Genomic DNA, 11,171 nt, shown 5'->3' with positions numbered 1-11,171 from the left:
GCATGTATTCCGAATATGAGAAAATTCCTTATTTGACACTGTCTTAAAATCTGGTTCCTTATTTGACACTGGAAAAGTTTTTCTTCCCTATTTGACACTAGTCCTAAATTTTATTGCCTATACGACACTTCCGTCCATTTTGAGCCTAAATGACACCTGAAAAGATGATTTTGCCCCTCATACGGTATGTGTGTGCGCGCGCATGTGTGTTGTTGCATGCGTGGGTGCACGCGCACATGTGTGCTGCTGCTGCATGTGTGTGTGCATGTGTGCTGCTGCGTGTGTGTTTGCTATTGCATGTGTACGTGCGTGCGTGTGTGTGTGTGTGTGATGTTGCGTGCCTATGTGCTACCTGCGTGTGTGCTACTGTTGCGTGTGTGTGTGTGCTGCGTGCGTGTGTGTGCGCATGCATGTGTGTTGCTGCGTGTGTGCGTGTGTGTGTGTGTGCACGCGCGCATGCGTGTTGTTGCGTGTGTGTGCGTGTGTGTGTGTGTGTGTTGGTGCATGTGTATGTGTTGCTGCGTGTGTGCTCCTGCCCTCGCACTGATGCTGCGTGTGTGCGCTATTGCCCCCCTCCCCACACACATACCACATGAAGGGCAAAAGAGTCTTTTCATATGTCATTTAGGCTCAAAATGGACGAAAATGTCATATAGGGAATAAAAATTAGAACTTGTGTCAAATAGGGAAGAAAAACTTTTCCAGTGTCAAATAAGGAAGCAGATTTTAAGATAGTGTCAAATAAGGAATTTTCTCTCCGAATATAGCCATACGTGCTTATGAAAAAGAACTTGCATGACATCTTTTGTCCTACCCTCCCGTGGCAGCGGGGTCCTAGCGGAAACTAAGGGATATTAAGGCCTCCTTTTAATAGAGTACCGGACCAAAGCATTAACACATAGTGAATACATGAACTCCTCAAACTACGGTCATCACCGGTTAGTATCCCGATTATTGTCACTTCGGGGTTAACGGATCATAACACATAATAGGTGACTATAGACTTGCAAGATAGGATCAAGAACTCTCATATATTGATGAAAACATAATAGGTTCAGATCTGAAATCATGGCACTCGGGCCCTAGTGACAAGCATTAAGCATAGCAAAGTCATAGCAACATCAATCTCAGAACATAGTGGATACTAGGGATCAAACCTTAACAAAACTAACTCGATTACATGATAAATCTCATCCAACCCATCACCGTCCAGCATGCCTACGATGGAATTACTCATGCACGGCTGTGAGCATCATGAAATTGGTGATGGAGGAAGGTTGATGATGACGATGGCGACGGATTCCCCTCTCCGGAGCCCCGAACGGACTCCAGATCAGCCCTCCTGAGAGGTTTTAGGGCTTGGCGGCGGCTCCGTATCGTAAAACGCGATAAATCTTTCTCTCTGATTTTTTTCTCCCCGAAAGCAAATATATAGAGTTGGAGTTGAGGTCGGAGGAGCTCCAGGGGGCCCACGAGGTAGGGGCGCGCCCTAGGGGGCAGGCGCGCCTCCCACCCTCGTGGCTAGGGTGTGGGCCCCCTGGTCTTCATCTTTTGCAAGGATTTTTTATTATTTCCGAAAAGATGTTCCGTGAAGTTTCAGGTCATTCCGAGAACTTTTGTTTCTGCACATAAATAACACCATGGCAATTCTGCTGAAAACAGCGTCAGTCCAGATTAGTTCCATTCAAATCATGCAAGTTAGAGTCCAAAACAAGGGCAAAAGTGTTTGGAAAAGTAGATACGACGGAGACGTATCTGTTGGGGAACGTAGCATAAATTCAAAATTTTCCTACGTGTCACCAAGATCTATCTATGGAGTCATCTAGCAACGAGGGAGGAGTGGATCTACATACCCTTGTAGATCGCGCGCGGAAGCGTTCAAGAGAACGAGGTTGATGGAGTCGTACTCGTCGTGATTCAAATCACCGATGATCCTAGCGCCGAACGGACGGCACCTCCGCGTTCAACACACGTACGGAGCAGCGACGTCTCCTCCTTCTTGATCCAGCAAGGGGGAAGGAGAGGTTGATGGAGATCCAGCAGCACGACGGCGTGGTGGTGGAAGTAGCGGGATTCCAACAGGGCTTCGCCAAGCGCTGCGGGAGGAGGAAGGTGTGTCATGGGAGGGAGAGGGAGGTGCCAGGGCTTAGATATGGTTGCCCTCCCTTCCCCCCACTATATATAGGGCCAAGGGAGAGGGGGAGGGTGCAGCCTTGCCCCTTCCTCCAAGGAAGGGTGCGGCCAAGGGGGGGGAGTCCATCCTCCCCAAGGCACCTCGGAGGTGCCTTCCCCTTTTAGGACTCCCCCCTCCTCTTGTCCCTTTGGCGCATGGGCCTCTAGGGGCTGGTGCCCTTGGCCCATGTAGGCCAAGGCGCACCCCCTACAGCCCATGTGGCCCTCGGGGCAGGTGGCCCCACCCGGTGGACCCCCGGGACCCTTCCGGTGGTCCCAGTACAATACCGGTGACCCCGAAACTTGTCCCGATAGCCGAAATAGCACTTCCTATATATAATTCTTTACCTCCGGACCATTCCGGAACTCCTCGTGACGTCCGGGATCTCATCCGGGACTCGGAACAACTTTCAGGTTACCGCATACTAATATCTCTATAACCCTAGCGTCACCGAACCTTAAGTGTGTAGACCCTACGGGTTCGGGAGACATGCAGACATGACCGAGATGACTCTCCGGTCAATAACCAACAGCGGGATCTGGATACCCATGTTGGCTCCCACGTGCTCCTCGATGATCTCATCGGATGAACCACGATGTCGAGGACTTAATCAATCCCGTATACAATTCCCTTTGTCTAGCGGTACGATACTTGCCCGAGATTCGATCGTCGGTATCCCGATACCTTGTTCAATCTCGTTACCGGCAAGTCTCTTTACTCGTTCCGTAACACATCATCCCGTGATCAACTCCTTGATCACATTGTGCACATTATGATGATGTCCTACCGAGTGGGCCCAGAGATACCTCTCCGTCACACGGAGTGACAAATCCCAGTCTCGATTCGTGCCAACCCAACAGACACTTTCAGAGATACCTGTAGTGTACCTTTATAGCCACCCAGTTACGTTGTGATGTTTGGCACACCCAAAGCACTCCTACGGTATCCGGGAGTTGCACAATCTCATGGTCTAAGGAAATGATACTTGACATTAGAAAAGCTTTAGCATATGAACTACACGATCTAGTGCTATGCTTAGGATTGGGTCTTGTCCATCACAACATTCTCCTAATGATGTGATCCCGTTATCAACGACATCCAATGTCCATGGTCAGGAAACCGTAACCATCTATTGATCAACGAGCTAGTCAACTAGAGGCTTACTAGGGACATGGTGTTGTCTATGTATCCACACATGTATCTGAGTTTCCTATCAATACAATTCTAGCATGGATAATAAACGATTATCATGAACAAGGAAATATAATAATAACCAATTTATTATTGCCTCTAGGGCATATTTCCAACAGTATCAACGCTTGACTTGCAACTGGGGCAACTACAAAACTACACCCGCTCAAGTTGCGACTTAGGCATGGAGTTGCAACTAGGGTGAACATAAAAACCTCTCTAGTTGCAAGTCGACGATGGACTTGCAACTGGGGTGAATACAAAAACTACCGTCCGCTCTAGTTGCGAGTCGACGGTGGACTTGCAACTAGGGCGAATACAAAACTACACCCCTCGATTTGCGACTCAGGGATGGAATTGCAACTATGGCGTGAAAAAAGAAAAACACACACCTACCCTCCTAGTTGTGAGTTAATGGTCAACTTGCAACTGGGGCGAATACAAAAAAACTACACCCCCTTGAGTTGCGAGTCGGGGTGGAGTTGCAACTGTGGCACCAAAACCAAAAAAACAAAACACTACCAGCTCAAGTTGCGACTCGGGGGTGGAATTGCAACTAGGGTGAACACAAAACCACTCGAGTTGCAAGTCGACGGTGGACTTGCAACTAGGGGGAATACAAAAAAACCTTGAGTTACGAGTCGATGATGGACTTGCAATTGGGGTGAATACAGAACCTCCTGAGTTGCGAGTCGCCGGTGGAGTGGCGAATCGGGGTTGGAGTTGCGACTGTGGCACGAAAAAAACACCCCCCGTCCCCCGAGTTGCGAGTCCATGTTGGACTTGCAATTGGGGCGGCGGATACTCCCCTAGTTGCGGGTCAAGGGTCCCCAGTTGCAAACAAAATGGAGCAAACATGACAAACATGGCGAAACACACACAAAAAAGTGTTTGCAGAGCAACGGGCATTTTCTGTGAGATTGTGACAGCCACAAACTCCAAATTCAGGAAATTTGGAGACATATTACAACAGGAATAAGAAAACAGATTTGTCTTGTGCACATGTCCATAATTTGGAGTACATTTCATTTCAGGTGAGAACAAATTTCATCTTGTGCCAAATTTTCTTTCTTTAATTTGTCAATCAATAATAAAATAAAAACACAAGTTGGCACAGAGTAGGATAAACATCAGAAGCGAAGTAAGCAAACTGAAGCAGCACAACCAGAAAAATATCACAGGGATATATCAACAGAGCAAAAAGTAGTTTCATCTACAGGGATAAGCATCTTCAGACAAGCAAGCAAACAGAAAACACTACTCCTACAGAGAGGAGTACTCTGAATATGTAACAACAAGTTTCAGCTACAAGCATAAACATATTGTACCATAGCTAGATTTAGAATCAGAATCAATGTAAAAATGTGGTACAGGACGCATACACTTGGGCATCTCGGCAAATGAAAAAAATGCAGAGATGAGACAACTTAAATCACAGGAATTTAAATTCTGCTTCTTAGAAATGGAAATTGCAGACAACTTAAATCACAGGAATCCACACATGGAAATTGCAGAAATGTAAGGCTAAATGTTCTCTTTTTTTATTTTTCTTGGAATCTCTGAAGCAGATCACACAATGGGACCAACTAAACATCCTAATCTAATCATCTCCTAGGACCCCACTGATGAGACAAACATACTCCTAAACTAATCATTTCATAACTTAATCAAAAGATGAACTGAAGACAAGCAGAGCATTCTTAGATAGATTCAAAAAAAATGATGAACCATACACCACATTTCGGGAGATTGGAGGGGATGAAAGAACCATAGATCTACGGACGGACAAACAAGAAACAAAACGAAAATGTACAGCTGCTAACGGACCCTACCCACAATTCGGGACATTGAGGAGCGAACCCCAGATGTATGCTGCTAAAATCAGTGAGCAAGGAACAAAAAACAACAAAGACACCACATAAAAGAGGAACAAGGAAGAAGAAATAGCAAACTACCTACGATGCGTCTCCCTCTCCTGCACCCTCTCCAGAAATCGCCTGCGCCTCGAGCACATATAACGTGTGGGAAAACTGAACGCCGCTCCCTCGTCTTCGTTTCACGGAAACAGCCCACCAGCCCAACAAACAAGCAACGCGGCCCGCGAAAAACAAACAAAACCAACACAACACGCTCGAGTTGGAGACCTCCTCTTTGGCGCCTTTAGCGCTCGTTAGCGATCGCAGCGCCCGCACGTCGCTCGCATGGGCCTGGCCCAGCAACACTCGTTGCCTGTCGCGGCTGGCTCGCTAGCTGCCCGCTCGATCGTTCGCTCCCGCAGCTCGCTCGATAGCTACCAGCTTGATCCTTGGCTCCCGCTCGATCACTTCTTTTTTCTTCACTCGAAAAAATGCTACAGTGTGTATTGATTTTCTTAGAAAAAACAAACTGTTTTGCTACAGTATGTACTCTTGTCCTTTGAAAAAAGTTCATTGAATTTTAAAAAAGTCTATTGATTTCGAGAAAAAGTTCATCGAATTCGAAAATAGTTCACCGAATTCGAAAATAGTTCACTAAATTCGAAAAAAGTTCATCGATTTTCAAGAAAAGTTCATCGATTTTCAAGAAAAAAGTTCATTGATATTGAAAATAGTTCACCGAACTTGAAAAAAGTTCATAGAGTTTGAGAAAAAGTTCATCGAACTCGAAAATAGTTCAACGAATTCAAAAATAATTCACTGAATTCAAAAAAAGTTCATCGATTTTCAATAAAAGTTCATCGATTTTCAAGAAAAAAGTTCATTGATATTGAAAATAGTTCACCGAACTTGAAAAAAGTTCATAGAGTTTGAGAAAAAGTTCATCGAACTCGAAAATAGTTCAACGAATTCAAAAATAATTCACTGAATTCAAAAAAAGTTCATCGATTTTCAATAAAAGTTCATCGATTTTCAAGAAAAAAGTTCATTGATATTGAAAATAGTTCACCGAACTTGAAAAAAGTTCATAGAGTTTGAGAAAAAGTTCATCGAACTCGAAAATAGTTCAACGAATTCAAAAATAATTCACTGAATTCAAAAAAAGTTCATCGATTTTCAATAAAAGTTCATCGATTTTCAAGAAAAAAGTTCATTGATATTGAAAATAGTTCACCGAACTTGAAAAAAGTTCATAGAATTTGAGAAAAAGTTCATCGATTTTCAAATAAAGTTCACCAAATTTCAAAATAAGTTCATCGAATTTGATAAAAAGTTCATCGAATTTTTAAATGGTTCATCCGATTTGAAAATAAGTTCATCGGATTTGACAAAAGTTCATCGGATTAGAAAAAAGGTTCGCCGAATTAGAAAAAGATTCACTGATTTTGAAAAAAGTTCATCGAATTTAAAAAAAGTTCATTGGTTTTGAAAAAAGTTCACCAAATTTCAAAATGAGTTCATCGAATTTGATAAAAGCTCATCAAATTTTTAAATGGTTCATCCGATTTGAAAAAAAGTTCATCGAGTTTTTCACAAACTCATCAAATTCGAGAAAAACTCCATTGATTTTGTGGAGGAAAAACTCATGAAGAAAGAAAAGTTTCACGAATTTGAAAAAAGAAAAAAAGAAAAGAAAAGAAGAAGAAAGAAAACCTGTACGTAGTCACGCCAGCTGAACTGCCCTGGTGGTTGTTGCGTCGCGCTCGGAACTTGCCCGTAACGGTTCGAAACCCAGCTCTCGCGGAGTTTTTGATGTTTAGAAAACAAAAAAAAAATCAAAAATGGGCCGGCCCAATGTGACAAGGGGGAGTATGCGCCCGTTAGTAGAAACAACTGTAGCGGGTGCTTAAGGCGCCGAATAGGAACCAGCCTCGAGTTGGGCCGCGCGCACAGACGAACGACGAGGACGCGAGCAAAAACGCACGACAACGACAGAAAAATAACTAGCGTGAATCTTGAAGATAGGACGAGATCTAATGGTTATGAACTTAGATGTAAGATAACTATTTCACATCTAGATGTGAAATAGCAAACCTATTTTCTTTAATGCAATCTATTCTGTTGATGGAAGGAAACCAGAAGAACACAGCCGATCCTCGTGGTAGCAAAGCAGAACCATTCACCTGGAGAACTTAAATTTGGACTGTCGAAACAAAATGGATCTGCAGACCTACAGAGATTCACATATCGACACAAACAGCTAGGCATAGATCGATCGATCTGTCAGGCAACGCAGCCGACCTTCGTACCGGCGGCGGCGGCCGTGAAGAAGTCGACGGGCTGGCAGGACACCTCGACGTCGTACGGGCGGGAGTAGGCCAGCCCGACCTTGAACCGGACTTGGGCCCTCACCAGCACGCTCATGGGAGGCGCCCGCTGGGCACGGACGCCCTTGTTGCCGCCGGAGTTACTGACCAAGAAGCGCAGGTCGAAGAAGGCCGACGCACGGAAGCTGCTCCAGCCTCCAGCTCGCCGGCGGCTGGAGGAGCGGCATGGCCTGGTGGACCACCGTCTGCACGGACGCGTCCGCCCCGTGGCTCGCGTTGTACACCCGCAGCCGGGCCGTGAGGGAGCTGTACTCCATCCCCGCGCGGCGGCTCGGGTTGGCAGCATCCATGGTGAAGTTTAGGATCAACACCGGCGCTCCCTGGAGCTGGTTGGTGGAGGTGGCGGTCACGGAGAAGACGAGGCGCGCGGGGCTGAGGATGACGGAGGTCACGACGGCCACGGCGCTCACGGCGAGGGTCACGGCGATGGCCGTCAGGATGTAGTGCTTCGGGCCCCACACGCCATCAGTGAGCTTCCCAGTGGTAGTCGCCATGGATAATCAAAACTTGCTCTCCCCTCCTAGCTAGAAGCTGTAGATGTGTGTGTGGACTTTGTATGGTGCATGTGCAGAAGTCAAGATGGTAAGAGCATCTTCAACAGGCGCCGAACGCGCCGCGTGCTAAAAACTGCTTTGCGGCACGCAGCGCTGGCTCCAGCAGCCGCGCTAAAATGCAGCGCGCGTGCCGCTCCAGCAGTGCACAAAAAATGCAGCGCGCGCTCATTCTACAACATTTTTTACATAGATAAGCGATATATTGCATAGATAAAAATGATACAAAGGTACTTTATATCGGTGCAACTAGATAGATAGTTCGAAAGTATAGATAGATAAAACTATGGTGCAACTAGATAGAAACTACTACGACATATATAGATAGAAACTACTCCAAGTCGCTATCATCATTACCATCATCATCCTCGTCGGTGTCGTCCGAGATATCGAGCCATATGTCCAACCAATGTTCATCGTCTGACATGAAGATCGACCTCCCACCTGCTGCAACGATATCGGACTGCGCATTCGCCAATGCCTTCCGCCGACGCCGGCCCGCCCGCTTCGCGCGGCGCCTTGCCGTCATCTCCGCCCAGTAGGCACGCTCGTCGGCGACGTCCTCCAGGTGGCGACGGCGCCACTCCGCCATGGCTTGCTCGTCCTCCTCGGCGATGAGGAGGCGGCGTTGCCGCCGAGCGTGGTCGGCACGGTCCATGTCGGTGATGAGACACGGCGGAGGGGCGACGCGCTGCGCCTGCTCGCGCGTGAAGACGTCCCGAAAGTTCATCTACGACCGGGGCCTGTCCAAGCACCACGCCGACGCGTCGTACGCGCGGGCCGCCTCGTACGTGCTCCGGAACGACCCGAGGCCGAGCCGGACATCGCCGGATCGGATCTCGACGGAGTACCAGCCGTTGGGGCGCTCGCGGACGCCGCGGTAGCCCGAAGAACCCTGGCGGCGTGGCGGCATGGTGGCGCGGTGGTGGCGCGGAAAGAGGCGAAGCGGCGACATGGCGAAGCGCCGAGGTTGTGAAGCGGCGAGGTTGCGAGGGGAGGGCATGTGGTTGTGTTCTGTGCGCGTGGCGAGGGCGGGATTTTATAGGCGCGCGCGAAGCGACGCGTCAAATCTACCGCACCGCGTGCCGCTTTCCCCGCGCGCGCGCAAACGCTTCCTGCGCGCGGTAAGTTCCCGTCACCGCTGGAGCGCGCGAAACCAGCCGGCGCCCGCTGAAACCAAAATTTACCGTGTGGACGTGTCTTTTGCCGCGCCTGTTGGAGATGCTCTGACGGGGTGAAACCAGGCCGGGTATTGCCATGTGATCCCGATCCGTTGTCGGGCCGGGGTTTTGCCCGCGTGGATCCCAGGTCCCAGCCCTGTCCCTGTGAGTTGCTCCAGCACAACGCGCAGCAGAGCGGAGTAACTTTCCCCGCTGTGATCACCGTCCCGTCGTTCAGCCAGCCAGCGGCAAGAGCTCAGAACAACCATCTACTCGCCGGTGCTAGAAAATGGGCAACAGGAGCACATCAAGTCTCAAACATTCCACAACATCATAACTTGTTGATGAGCATAGTACATTGCAGCTTAAAAAACAGACACGGATGAAGTAAATGATCACGGAAACGTATATTCCATGCATAGCACTCAAGCAACGAATCAACACTTTGTAGAAGCTTGCAAATACATCAACTTGACGAGTGTTCAATGAGCTGATGATGTGTTGTAAGTTTGTAAACCCTCCCGCACGTATATATTTCCGTGTTCGATTAGTTTCGCTGAAATTTCAAACGGAGTTTCACTCGAAAAACACTTATCGAGAAGGTTGCGAGATTGTGGAGTGTGTCTCCGTACGACTTTTGCGGGGTAGGCGTTCGTGAGGCCATGGAGTCGCGAGCCGCACTCACTCGTTTCATTTTTAGACGTGTTTGCCAATTTCTAGTTGAGATAAACCCAATTTGTTAATAAACAAATTGCAACGAAATATTCTCTTTATGTCTCAACTTCCTCGATTATGATTAACCCGATCCTAAGCCTGTGGTACTGCCCTAGAAGCAGGACATGTCCTTTGAGAAAATTGATGGAAGGTGGCAGGTCAGGTCGGAGCTAAAGATGCATGCACTGGCAACCGGCACAGGTGGTAGACGAGCAGTAACTACGTGCTGGAGCAAGCATGTGTTCGGTGCAGGGATGTTGGGCACGAGAGCAACACTGTTGAAGTAGTTAAAGACGATCGAGGGGAAGACCGCTTTCATCGTGTCTTTAATTTGGACTTTTGGAGGCACTGCACGCTGCACAGGCACCTTCTTTTTTTTGCGGGTGACTGCACAGGCACCTGATCGACCTGCCTCTCGCCAAGTGGATCCATATCCATCATACAGTGTTATCCACTGCGCATTGTAATTACTCTCAATGCATACACTTTGTCAACAAAACAAAAAGAACTCAACCCATACACCGCGCCTTACTCCGGCTGCTGAATGAGTTAGGCCAACTCAAACATCGTGTATCACAACGAACATATCAAATATCCATGGACACGTCCGTCCCAGTTAAAACAGACTTTTCAAAAAAGGACGGAACACGATTTTTATTTAATTTGATATTTTCAACCAAAAAGATGAAAATTAACAAAGTTCAATTAAACCATATAAAATTTAAACTATACTAAGTGAGGTACCGGATGGTGACGTCGTAGGCATGGCCTCCGAGGCCTTCGGCACCTCCACCATAGTTGTTGTCCCTTCAATGTTTGGAGGTTGTCCCTTCAATGTTTGGAGGCCTTTAGGTGTCGCGGTAGACTCGATTGGCTGTCGTTGCGCGTTCGCGGCGCATCTGCTCGGCTACGTCTGCCTGGCGACGAGGGTCGGACGCATACTCCGGCCCGCGCCGCCCTCCCTTGCCGTTGCGAGCAAGGTGGCAGGCCAAGCGTTCGGATTCAGCCAACCCCAGTTTGTAGAGCTGGTTGTTGATCCGACGTCGGCGGCAGCATCCGTCAACACGGTGGTTCTAGACAGATCCTCGATCAATGCCAACACGAGGACGGGTCGATGCGGACCCAATCCGGCGCCACGT

This window comes from Triticum aestivum, chromosome 7A, assembly GCF_018294505.1.
Source record: "Triticum aestivum cultivar Chinese Spring chromosome 7A, IWGSC CS RefSeq v2.1, whole genome shotgun sequence".
In the NCBI taxonomy this organism is placed as follows: domain Eukaryota; kingdom Viridiplantae; phylum Streptophyta; class Magnoliopsida; order Poales; family Poaceae; genus Triticum; species Triticum aestivum.
This window is presented reverse-complemented; position numbering follows the sequence as displayed.